This window comes from Peromyscus eremicus, chromosome 19, assembly GCF_949786415.1.
Source record: "Peromyscus eremicus chromosome 19, PerEre_H2_v1, whole genome shotgun sequence".
Classification (NCBI taxonomy): Eukaryota; Metazoa; Chordata; class Mammalia; order Rodentia; family Cricetidae; genus Peromyscus; species Peromyscus eremicus.
Genome location: NC_081435.1, coordinates 49218809 through 49231854, shown reverse-complemented (window position 1 = coordinate 49231854; position 13046 = coordinate 49218809).

Sequence of the window (13046 nt, the reverse complement as noted above, 5' to 3'; positions counted from 1 at the left end):
ATGTCATTCCTGTCACGATTATTCCTGATGTCAAGTTTCTGTCAGCTCCTTGCAATTACCAGCAGGGGCCACAGAGAGCTAGTCACCAAGATTCCCTGAGAAAGTGAATGGCACACTGGTCAATCCCCTTGCCCAGCACTTGGCTCATCTATGCTCAACAACGTAATTGTCATTGTTGTGGGGGAGATGGAGGACACTTGTAAAGGTTGTAGAGCCTGTCTGCCTCCTGTATGTGCCATGGCAGGGAGGAATGGCCACACCCCTGTGTAGAAGCCCCTCTCTGTGTGCGTGTGTCATGAGTCCTCAGGGATCTGGGTCTCTTTGGAGCCTGAGTGGCATCTGAATGAACTCTTCACAGTGGCTGCAGGCTGGGCGGGGGACCATCCCTGATTCCCGGGGGGCTCAGGCAGAGGGAACACAGAAAGCGCAGCCATGCTTGCTGAGAAGCTTGCTCCCATCTGGTATCCTGTCCTGGCAGATGTGAACTGCAGGAAACCTTTCCAAGGCTCCTTTGCCCTCTGCTCAGCTGGTAGATTGGATCGGCGGGAGGCCCTGGCCAGTGGGAGGAGCCAAGGTCACCCCTGCCTATCTCCTCTTACCTGCTGGAGGGTGGTCCTATCTCATGGTCCCTAGTCACTCTGAACAGGCCTGGCTATGCTTCCAGTGTCTGCTGGGTGACTCCAAATCCTGCGCTACTAGAGGGGACTCTCTTCTCAAGGATCCTCAGTCCAGGCGCTCAAATGCCACGCTCTTGCTAATCCCTGGAGTGTATCTTTCCCCTGTAAAATCCACTGCCTATGATCAATTCCTCCTAACTGAAAGACACAACAGAGTAGTTTCTGGTTTCTGCCTAGACTGATAGATCACAGAAGCCCAGGTTCAAGGAGAGGGTGGGTCTTCAACTACTTAGGTCTCTCAGATTAACCCAGCCTATGGGGGACACTAGGAGACCTTCACCAGCTCTGCCTGCACTGTCCAGGGCCAGGGGAGCATCATCCCTCTTCACCTGGAGCTACTGAAGTGTCTTCAGCCACAGACAGCTGCGTAGCGGCTGGAGGAATCTGCTGAGCTGGTCCCGTCTTAGCTGGGCCTATCACTGCAGAGCCCAGAGCAGACATGAGAAGACCTATGGGCCACGGTGTCAGGGCAGAACTGTGGGTGAGGCCAAGCTCTGGAGGAAAGAGACAGGAGGGACAAAAGTCTGAGGCCATTGTGGCTCAGGAGGGGCAGCGAGCCCCAGGTCTGAGAGAAAGAGGTACCTCAGGCTTCTGACCAGAGAAGGGCTGCTTGTCTTGATTCAGGGTCTCTGGCTCCTGGACCCATCAACAGAGTATCAGAGCAGGCCAGCATGGGAGTAGCCTTAACTAACTTTTCCTCATCACTCACAGGGGTCTGGGGAGGTTACATAAGGGAATCTCCGTTATCTGATTAATCCGGGGCCTGTCACATAGAGCAACAGTCTTAAAACAAACTAACAAACAAACCTCAACAGCAACCATGGCAGCCAGCCACTGTGGAGTTCTTTCTGTAGGTACCCCAAGAGACAGGCCTTGGGATTGAGCTCCGGGCCTCTCCCCTGAGGCAGGGCCAAGCCCAAGCATACAGAGCTAGTTGCCAGAGCAAGAAGGGTTGGGTCAGGAGAAAGAGCAGGGAGAGCAGGAGGACACTGTGACCTTTGGGCACTCTCCCCAGGGATGGGGAGCAGCAGGTGTCCAGCGGACGCAGCTGCAATGGGACATTTGGGGACAGGCATCTCATGGCATCCAAACAAGACAGAGGTCAAAACCAGGTTTCAGCATGGGCAGCAGGGTTTCGGGCTTTGGGCCCCAGTTCAAATCAAAGGCTATAGGGGACAGAGGCAACTTATTGACGCCACCATAATGTCGGGAGATAGTATTGAGAAAGGGATCCAAGGCTGGGGTCCTACTCTTTGTGCAAAGGACTTTGTATTGTCCCTGGAGACCAGCCTGGAGCTGCCCCCCAAACCCTTGCATTTGGAGACAGGTTGGTTTTCAGAGCCAAGGAAGCTGGCTAGGGGAAATAGTATGGGAATAAAGAAATGGAGCCAGCAGGAACCCTGATTTTTTTTTTTTTTCTTTCTATGCAAGATGCTTGTGCTCAAACCCCGACCCACAGTTGTGGGCTGAGTAACCTCTTTGAAACAAGTCACTTAATCTCCTTTAAAAACCTCATTTTCCTCTGTGCAGATAAGTCACAGGGTTGCTGAGGTGTTAAAACGGAATAAAGCATGGTAGTCCTGGGCAGTGTGTCTTCTATGCTTAAGGCTTAATATTCCCAGGTCACTCCCCGGTCACCAAGCCCTCTCCAGCTTCCCCTCCAAGCGTCGCAGGCTCAGGACCCCCACACTGTGCTTCAAACTAACCTTGACACCTTTCCCCTGATGCCCCTGCTCCTGACCACTCACTCTGCTATGCTGAAATGCTGCATGAATGTAGAAGTCTCCAGAGGCCAAGGGTCGTTCCCCTGGGAAGTAAGTGTGCCCTGTCCTCAGATGCTCTGTGACTCGAGTCAGCCATCTTGGGTTGTTTCGGCCTTTGAAGGGCCTCCTCAAGCTGCTGACGGTGCAGTTTTAGACAGTTTTGCTGTTGTGGAAGATGGCAGGGAGAGTGTGGTGATATGTTGTGCACCCTAATAAACTTGCCTGAGGATCAGAGGACAGAGCCAGCCACTAGATTAGACATAGACAGGCCAGACAGTGGTGGCACACACCCTTACTCCTATCACTTGGGAGGCAGAGATCCATCTGGATGTCTGTGAGTTCAAGGCCACAGTGGAAACAGAGCCAGGCAGTGGTGGCACACATCTTTAATCCCAGTGCTGGGAAGCGCACATGCCCTTAATCTCAGGAAGTGATGTCTGGGCAGAGAAAGATATATAAGGTATGAGGAAACAGGAACTCGCTCTCTTTAGGCTGAGGATTTCCTAAAGGTAAGAACTAATGGCTGGCTGCTCTGCTTCTCTGATCTTTCAGCTTTCACCTTGATATCTGGCTCTGCTTCTTCTTTTTTTTTTTTTTTTCTTTTGAGACAGGGTTTCTCTGTGTAGCTTTGGAGCCTTTTCTGGAATTCACTCTGTAGCCCAGGCTGGCGTCCAACTCACAGAGATGCACCTGCCTCTGCCTCCCGAGTGCTGAGATTAAAGGCGTGCGCCACCACCGCCCGGCTTGGGTTTTTTATTAAAATACCATCTAAGATTCGAACAATAGGAAAGTCCTTCCTTTCCCTACTTTTTGGGGGGCTCTGATTTATTTTTCAAATTTCTTAATGTTTTTATTTCACTTTTTATTTATTTATTTATTTGTTTGTTTGTTTGTTTGTTTGTTTGTTTCGAGACAGGGTTTCTCTGTGTAGCTTTGCGCCTCTCCTGGAACTCACTTGGTAGCCCAGGCTGGCCTCGAACTCACAGAGATCCACCTGGCTCTGCCTCCCGAGTGCTGAGATTAAAGGCGTGTGCCACCACCACCCGGCTTTTTTATTTATTTATTATTTATTTATTTTTGGTTTTTTATTTCACTTTTTAAAATGTCTTCTTAAAATCTGTGGGCTAGAACAGTAACTGTGAAATAAACACACACACACACACACACTTGGAAAAAATCTCAACATCTACACATCTGTCCTTTGCCCCTCATATACTCTATGCCTCATCTTCTAGGCTAGAGATTCCCAAGTGTGGCACATCCCTTCAGGGCCATGCGTCCCCTCTAGCCTCCATCCTCATGAGAGCCACAGTCAAAATCACCATATCTGCATTTATTTCTATAGTTCATATTGTGAAGGTATTTTTCATAACTTACTGAAACAGGCCTATAATACTTATTTACTGAAGTCGAATACTGAATTACAATTCTTCGACTTTCTCCACCCAGAGGGTGTCCGACTCCTTTAGCCCTCTGAAAGTTACACCATTTAGAGATGCCTCTCCCACACCAGGGCCCCCAAGCTGCACAGTCCTCTCCTCAGGAAACTGTCCAGGCCACTAACCAGGCACATGCTCCTGATGCCTCTCCATGTCAGTTCTCTCTACTCAGTTCTTCAGTGAGTCCTTTCGGCTCTACCTTCAGAACCTCCAGAGATCATCCCATGACCTTTCCACCTGCACGCTCTCCACGGCTTTCCCCAACACCTTCTTCCTGGACTTGTGTAGTGGTCCCTCATGGCCTCTGCCTCATCATGGCCTTCACTTACAACTCAACTCTTCAGTCACCAGACTGCTTTCTTCCGGAAAGTGAGTTAGAGACTGCCGCGCCTCTGCTGAAACTGAACAAAATCCAAACTCTTTCCTCGGATCCACAAGGCTGTCACCGGAGGGTCATCCTACGCCATGGGCACATCATGCCCACCCCACAGTGTCATCCCACTCATACTGTTCTCTTCTCGCTCACGCTTCTGTGGTCCTGGTCACTCCAAGTCCGGCTCTGACTCAGGACCTTTACATTAGCTGTCCCCTTCCCTCACACACTCCTCCCTCATAAAGTGATACTGAGGTGGCAGACACTGTGACCCTGGGGCACTTTTTCAGGGATAGGGAAAGTAGCAGGTGTCTGGCGGTCAGACTGATTACTGAGTCCGAATGTCCCGCCTTCCCCACCCATGAACTATCAATACAGAACAGACTTTTTTTTTTTTTAATTTGCTAGTAGTTGTCATTAGTTGGTTGTGTGACTTCTCTGTTAGAAAACAGGTTCCCTGAAAGTAGGAGCATTATCTCTTATTCAATGCCAAATTCAAATAATCGGGCATATAGGCTTCGACTGAAAAAATTATCCATCGTTTAATCTGACAATCTACACCTAGGTGCCTTGTATTTTAAATGACAACCCTACTCAAGGCCTGTGGGGCCATGTTTTGGGGCCATGCACCCAAGGGAAAGAAGTTGGCATGAAACAAGAAGGTGAAAGGGATGAGAGGTAAGCAGAGTCACTGCTGGACTCTGACGTCATCTAAGTCTCAAGTTAGCTGCCCCCTGGATTGCCTGTGGTTTGTTTTTCAGGTATCAATAAATTGCCTGGTTGATAAAAAAAAAAAAAATCTCCCCAATTTCTTGAGTGTTTGTACATCCCAAGTGCTGAACCAAGTGCTTCAGATGCACAAACTCACTTATGCTGTTACCTCACAATGATGCTCAGGGTGCTACTGCACACTCCCTCCAGAGGGAGAACTAAGGACTGGAGACTTTAAATAGCACACCCCGTGCCAGAGATGCTAAGCAGCCGAGCCGGGACTGAGCCTCAGGAGTCAGCTTGTCATTGCCAGGGCTCTTGGCCACTCCACGCACTCACTGTTGCTTTATCCAAGGAGATCCAGGCAGTGGTGGCGCACGCTGGGAGGCAGAGGCAGGCAGATCTCTGAGTCCGAGGCCAGCCTGGTCTACAGAGTGAGTAACCAAGGAGGTCTTCATGGCAATTGGGTAAAGTAGCCTCCGCAGAAGGACGAGCTTCATAGTGGGTTCAGAGCCTCAAGGGGCAGGATGGTGTGTGGGCTTGGGGCCAGACCATAGGTCAAATCTAAGTTCCCCTAACCCACCCCATGACTTCAGGGTAAGTTCTTTGCCTCCTCTGAACCTGGCTTTCTCTTATGTAATTTGAGCTAGTCTTGGGGTGTTCCGACTCTCTTTTTCTCTCTCCTGAGTCCTTAAAATATTAACAGGTACTTATTATCATTTTTTTATTCATCTCTTGCACCCGGCATAGGGTCTGCCACAAAGCAAGTGCTTCGGTGGCTTTAGTGGGTGAGGATGACGTGGGAGAGTGTTAACTAAGATTGTTAATGTTGATTTAACATCTACCATATCCAAGTGTTGTGCTGAGCACCTCATACGCATCTCGGTCTCCATGATATCAGTGTCATATAGGAATTGCTAGCTCCCATTGAAAGATGAGAAAACTGGGGGCTGGAGAGATGGCTCAGAGATTAAGAGCACTGGCTGCTCTTCCAGAGGTCCCGAGTTCAAGTCCCAGCACCCACATGGTGGCTCACAACCATCTGTAATGAGATCTGGTGCCCTCTTCTGGCATGCAGGCATACATGCAGACAGAACATTGTATACATAATAAATAAATAAATCTTAAAAAAAAATAAAGGTGAGAAAACTGAGACTTGAGGCAATCAAGTGACCAGAAAGTCATGGAAAGAAGCCCAGAACTGGGCTCTCAGCTCTGGTCTGTGGTAGTGTTGGCTTGGATGAGGTTAGAAAGTAGACCGATCACATGGGGAGCCTTTCCTGTGGGCTTAGCTTTGGTCTCAGTGTCTTCCCTGGCATCCTCATGTCCCTGACATATGGGTCTCCACAGCTTTCAATGCACTGTTGTCCCATTTGATGAGTATGAAGAGTCCCAAACTGTGAAGTAGTCCTAGAGGCCAGGGACATGTCGAAGGCCATCTAGTAGGCAGGAATAGTGCAGGATTTGAATATACTTTCCATCTGACTCCAACTCCAGTCTGTCCACTGTACCCTTAGAGAGATTCCCCAGAGGATGACATCCCCCCAGTAGAGCACCAAAGCACTTACCTTTCTTTCCCCACACTCTAAGGTTGAGTTTCATTAGGACTCCCTCAGACTCCCACACGGCCTGTGTGTGTTTCCCACTTCCGGTCCCTCTGCCTACCTTCTAGTCTTCAGAGGACCACCACCAGGTCTGCCTCGGATATACAGATTCACTATGATTCCTTTCAGGGCTCTTGACCATGGCCGCATGCTCTGGCTTCCATTCTCGTCCCCTCCTTGAACTGTATTCTTGGCTGAGCAGAATCGTCTACACTGCTGTTTCTGGCCTCTTCACCACATGCTCGTGCTTCAGAGTGAAACATCCGTACCCCTGCTTTCTCACTTTAGGCCACTCTCAAATCTCAGTAATTGTCACTTCCTCCAGGAAGCTTTCCTTGTTTGCCTTAGGCATCCTTCCTATGTGAGTGTCCATGGGGCTCTTCTCCTTTCGGGGTGAAATTTTCCTTAAGGATCTCTCCCACGGAGCTAGGGCAAGGGTTTGTCCGATGGCTCGGGCTGCAGCCCTGGTGCCTGGCATCCTGTCTGGTACATGGCAGGTGCTCGGTGAAACACTGCTACATATATGAACAAAGGCACCAGTAAAGATTCCACCATTGCCACCACCCACCATTTAGCACCAAGCTATATTGGCCGCACATAGTAGGCTCCCAAACACACTCGTTGCATTCAGTGGAGGAATGAATGAATGATTGAGTAGTACTACAGCCCAACCCCCACCCTGCCTCATTGTTTTCTCTTGACTTTTGGGCCTCTTCCTGCTTCAGCACCCTCTTGCAGAGTAAGAAGGATCCCAAGTTCATGGTTGACTATTGGGGGGTCTTGAGTGGAAATACTACCGCTCCTTCACCAAGAAGACTTTCAGGCCACAGAGGCCTTGCTTGCTAGCAAGGGAGCAAGCAAGGAGGGAGAGTCGGGGCCTCAGCCTCATCTCAGAATGGCCTCAATCGGCCCTGAGCTGACTAATAAAGTGTGAAATTGACTTCATCCTCCACTAAGTCTCCCCAGCCAGCCCGTCCCTGTGGCATCTCCTTGTGCTCCAGCAGACGCAGCGTCCTGACATCTCCTCCTCCGTCACCGGCAGACTGGAGCGTCATCAATGCCCACGCAGCCCCAGGGCCCAGTGCTCTTCCGCAGAGCCCACAATGTTATTTGGCCCGAGGCCAGACGAGGCTTTCAAAGCCAGAAGCGTCCAACAGGAGTGTCTGCAGTGCCCCTGAGCCAGCCAGCCACCAGCTCCTTCTGTCCTTGTTTACTCTCTTGCTATGGGCTTCCTAAGCGGGGTGGGGACCAAGGGGATCAACCCCAGAGGCTTGCAAGGAGAGGAAAGGAGACCTAAGTGTCTTGGGAGGTGATGGATGCTGTTCTAGCACAATAGAGACCATTTTGGGGTCTATTTAATTTATTTACTCCCGTTGAAGATTTTCTAGGGAAAAAGAGATTCCATTGCTACAATATGTCCTAATCCTCTACCTTGCCTCTGGATCAGAATTAACCGGCACTGAAAGAAATACATATTGTGAGCCTAGTAACCACTTCTTCCTGCTTAGCACCCTTTTGCTTAGGGAGGCATCCCTAACTCCCCCTAAATCCACAAGGTTTCAGGGGAGATCCTCACTGGTCCCCCGAAACTTGAGGGGACAAGTGTGACCCGGACGCGGCCAATCGCAATGAAGGTGAGAGTCCAAGGCCAGAGCCAGCGTGTAGCAGTAGCCCCCGAGATGAGTCATAGCAGGAGAGAGAGAGAAACGCCCTCCCTCCCTCAGAGGTCCTAGGCTGGTGGCTGTCAGCTTGGAAAAGCCAGCAGAGAAGGGAGCCAACACAGAGGCGAATCAGGACAAGAGGGAGGGGCTGCTGACAGACACAGGGGATGCTGACAGACATACGCAGAGACAGGCTGCCTGCTGCTGCGAACCGGTTGGATCCAGCCTCACCTTAATCTCCACAGTAAATTCTGGTTTTCGTTTGTTTTGTTGTTATTTTCACATCAGCTCGTTGGGCTGTCACCTGGGTTCTATGAAATTGTGAGTCCTGCAGATAGGATCTTTGCATTTCTCCAAAAATTTCGCAGGACATCCTGAAAAGTGTTGCTCCCGGCTGGGACGGATTAGAACCAGGGGCCAGTGAGATGGCTCAGTCGGTAGAGGTGCTTGCCACCAAGTCTGATGACTTGAATTTGATCCCTGCAACCCACATGAGGGAAGGAGAGAGCTGACTCAGTTCCACTGACTTCGCCACAGAAGCTGTGGCACACACCCACTTCCTCATCCACCCATGCAACAAATAAACATAATAATCGAAAGTTTAAAACAAGACAAAATACCTAAAGGAAGTGAGTTTCTCCAGAAGGAAGAGGACCAGCATTGCTGGGGTGTGTCTGCCCTAAGGCTGCACTCCATCTTCTCCGGTCTTTGCCCTACTGTGGTTCGAGACATGTTTACTCAGGTTAGTCACTCTCGTTGAAAATTTCCTAGGAAGAGCGAAGGATTCTGTGGCCAATGTTTTGAAAGTATTACTAGGAGACGGAGGAAGCTGTAGGAGGTGGAAACCACTTTAGGTCATCAGGGAGTGGCCTTCAAGGAGACTGTGTGATTCCAGACCCTTCCTCTGTCTTTTACTTCCCAGGGTGAGTGGCTTGCTGTGTTGTATGCCCCTACCATGATATGTCATCACAGACACAAAGCAATGAGGCCACTTGATCATAGACTGATAGCTCTAAAACTGTGAGCCCACACAGTCCTTCTCTAAGCTGGTTGTTACAACAACTTGTAATAGAGCCACATACATGATCTCCTTTATTCCCTCTTCAGTAGCTGTGGGCCTTGGAAAGAAAATCGACCCGTCAGAGTTCAACCGCCTCCCACGGCTCCCATCTTCCCAGCCCGCCAACGCTGCCCATAAGGCAACCTGAAGAAACCTTGCCCTCAGACACTGCAAGCCTCTTTCTGACTCTGCACAGCTCACTTCCTGTCGGATTCATAGCTGGTCACTGGGTTGCCAAGAGGGCCAATACTGTGTTAGGCACGTGCTGTGGCTACTTGTCACGTGTTTCCCTGCTCCTGATGACGGAATGCGGCGCACTACCCTTAAGGTACCCACACCTCCACTCTCAAGCCCTGTGGAATGAGCAACCTAGACCCTATGGGGACCCATAACTCTTATGGGGGTCTTCTACAAGGAAGAGTGTGCCTGGGCTGTATGACTTAGGTCTATCCAGTCCCTGTGTTTGACACTTCTTCCACAAGACTTGATTTGTGATGGACAACATCCCTGGTCTGTTCTTGTGAAAAGCCACGTCCTAGGCCTTGGGCTCAGAGCCTTGAGGGGGAGTTTCATTTTCTCAAGCGGCCATGTTTGAGCCTGGTTCTTTTAGTGACCATCTTGAAACTTCTTGGGAGAAGGCTGGTCGAGGAATGGAATTACTACAAGAGGCGGAGAGACCCTACGCTACTGGGTCCGGCTGAGCCTGATGCCAGAAAACTCAAGACATTTCAGTCATGTGAGTCGCAAGTCTCTATGATGGTCCATCTGTCTTTGTGCTCTGTCCTGGTAACCAAAAAGCAACCGAGACATCAGGTGGCTTTGATGATGCTTCCTTGTGGCAGGGGCATGGGTGTGTGAGGGCTGCAATGGGTGATAAGGTTAGAGGATGAGGCTGCTGTCACATGGTCAGAATTGGACAACCCTTAGGTGGGCCACCTGATCCTTGAGATTATTGAGAATGTAGTCTTTCCTGACGTCAGGTGAGCCTGGGACTTGCTAAACAGGATCTCTGCTGCCCCAAGGAATCCATTTATGCTTCCAGAACTGCTGATAAAGCCAGATTCTTGGCCCGCAGCAGGACCATCCTCAAGGAACACTTTGGCCAGAGGAGAGTTGGTGAGTTCTGCATAGCTGAGGGTATGTGGAAGACCAGGAGCTGCTTCGGTTTATTAACTGGGGTGATGCGGGTGTGGGAAACACTAATATATCTTATAAGAAGGATTGAAGATGCCATCCAGTAGATCCATGTTTCTCTTAGACGGCCTAGAACAGGCCACAGACTGGTCATAGTGATGGGATAGATACCCTTTGCCTCTTTATACAGACCTACTTCTTTTTTTCATTTATTAATTTCACTTTAATTTACCAGCCGTGTGCCTGTGAGAGTGGGCTGGGTTCTGCAGCTCAGAAGCAGGATATCAGGCTTGAGTGGCAAGAGCTTTTACCAGCTTGGCCATCCTGCAGCACATGCACTGACCTGCTGTGGATATTGCTCTGTATGCTGTTGCTCTCATTGGTTAATAAATAAAATGCTGATTGGCCAGTAGCCAGGCAGGAAGTCTAGGCAGGACAAGCAGAGAAGAGAATTTTGGGAAGAGTCAGGGTCACCAGCCAGACACAGAGGAAGCAAGATGTGAAAGCAGAACTGAGAAAAGGCACCAAGCCACGTGGCTAAACATAGGTAAGAATTATGAGTTAATTTAAGTGTAAGAGCTAGTCAGTAATAAGCCTGAGCTAATGGCCGAGCAATTTTAATTAATATAAGCTTCTGAGTGATTATTTTATAAGCGGCTACAGGGTCTGTGGGGCTGGTCAGGACACAGGAAAACTTCAGTTACATCCCAGGACAGGTCCAGGGCCACCATTCCTTCCAGCTAACTTTAAACCATGAAAGAAATGCTTAATTCTTCCTAGCCATAACTAATGAATATAACATGATGGACAGTGTTAGTCACTGTCTCGAAAAACAAAAACAAAACAAAAAAACAAAAAACAAAGAAGAAGAAGAAGAAGAAGAAGAAGAAGAAGAAGAAGAAGAAGAAGAGAAGAAGAAGAGGAGGAAGGGACTGAAGTGTGTACAGATTAAGTGACCTCTCCAATGTCATAAAATTAGTGACCAGAGCTTTGAGATGGAGTACTCTGTACCTTTAAGCCTGTACCAAGGGCTGGCAGACATTTTCTGTTAAAGGGACAGGTAGGATTTTTTTTTTTTTTTTTTTTTTTAGACATGGTTTCTCTTTGTAGCTTTGGAGCCTTTCTTAGAATCCACTCTGTAGTTCACTCACAGAGATCCACCTGGCCCTGCCTCCCGAGTGCTGGGATTAAAGGCGTGCACCACCACCCCCCGGTTAGGGGACAGGTAGGATTTTAAACACTGAGGATGGCTAGACACAGTCTCTGCCATAGCTGCTTCCATTGCTGTCATGGCAACCTGTATATGCGCTCATGTGCTGCGTGCTAGTGCAGGTCTGTTTGAGGCCATCAGGTTGCACATCATGAAATACTCTTCTCTTGACTCCCAACTATTTGAAAACATAAGTAAAATGTGGCTTTTTTTTTTTTGTTGTTGTTGTTGTGTTTTTTGTTTGTCTGTGTTCGTGTCTCACACGGTCTTGCTATATCCATCAGTCCAGCCTCAAACATGTGATTTCCCTGTGCCTCAGTCTTCCGAGTTCCTGGGATTACAGGTTTAAAATCCGTTCTCGACTCACGTGCTGCGCATGGGTGATGTGTGGTGGCCTGACTCTGCCCTGTGATGTCCCAGATTCTGACACTTTCCTTTATCATCTTCATTTCCCAGCAATGAGTTGAGGAAGTTAAGGACTTGTGCAAAGTGTCCAGGCGGGGTCAGAATTTCTAGCTCTTGGGCTGCAGCTAGTCAAGAGGGCTAGTTGAGCAGGCAGGCAGGAGGCTGGACTCAGCATTGCCTGATTTACCTTGACTCAGTCAGCCCACCAAGAGCTGGTAGAACTTTCTTTCTTTTTTTTTTTTTTTTTTTTTTGGTTTTTCGAGACAGGGTTTCTCTGTGTAGCTTTGCACCTTTCCTGGAACTCACTTGGTAGCCCAGGCTGGCCTCAAACTCACAGAGATCCACCTGGCTCTGCCTCCCGAGTGCTGGGATTAAAGGCGTGCGCCACCACCGCCCAGCTGGTAGAACTTTCTTACTACCTCAGCAACTGAGTACAATAGCCTAGGGACGTGTTCTGGTTGGTGTGTGTGTGTGTGTGTGTGTGTGTGTGTGTGTGTGTGTGTGTGTGTGGTGGGGTTGTTATTGTTTGTTTTGTATTGTTTTTCAACTTGACACAGAGTTAACTGGGAAGAAGACTATTAATTGATAAAACACCTCCATCAGATTGGCCTGTAGGCAAGCCTGTGGGGCATTTTCTTGATGGATGATTAATGTGGAGGGCCCAGCTCACTGTGGGTGGTGCCACCTCTGGGAAGATGTGTAATGTGTAAGAGTGGACTGATCAAGCTGGGAGGAGCAAGCCAGTAAGCAGCATTCCTCCATGGCCTCTGCTTCAGTTCTGGCCTCCAGGTTCCTGCCTTGGTTTCACCTGATGATGGGCTATAACCTATAAACTGAGCTGGTTTTGATCATGATGTTTATCACAGCAATGGAAAGCAAACTAGATCAGAGCCCCTGCCCCACGGGCCTCAGCAGTCTCATTTCATACCCGACTGGGACTTGCAAGCAACATAAATGCTCTGCATTCCAAGCCTGGAGCCAGAGCCCCAGCAAAGCCCAGAGGTTGCTT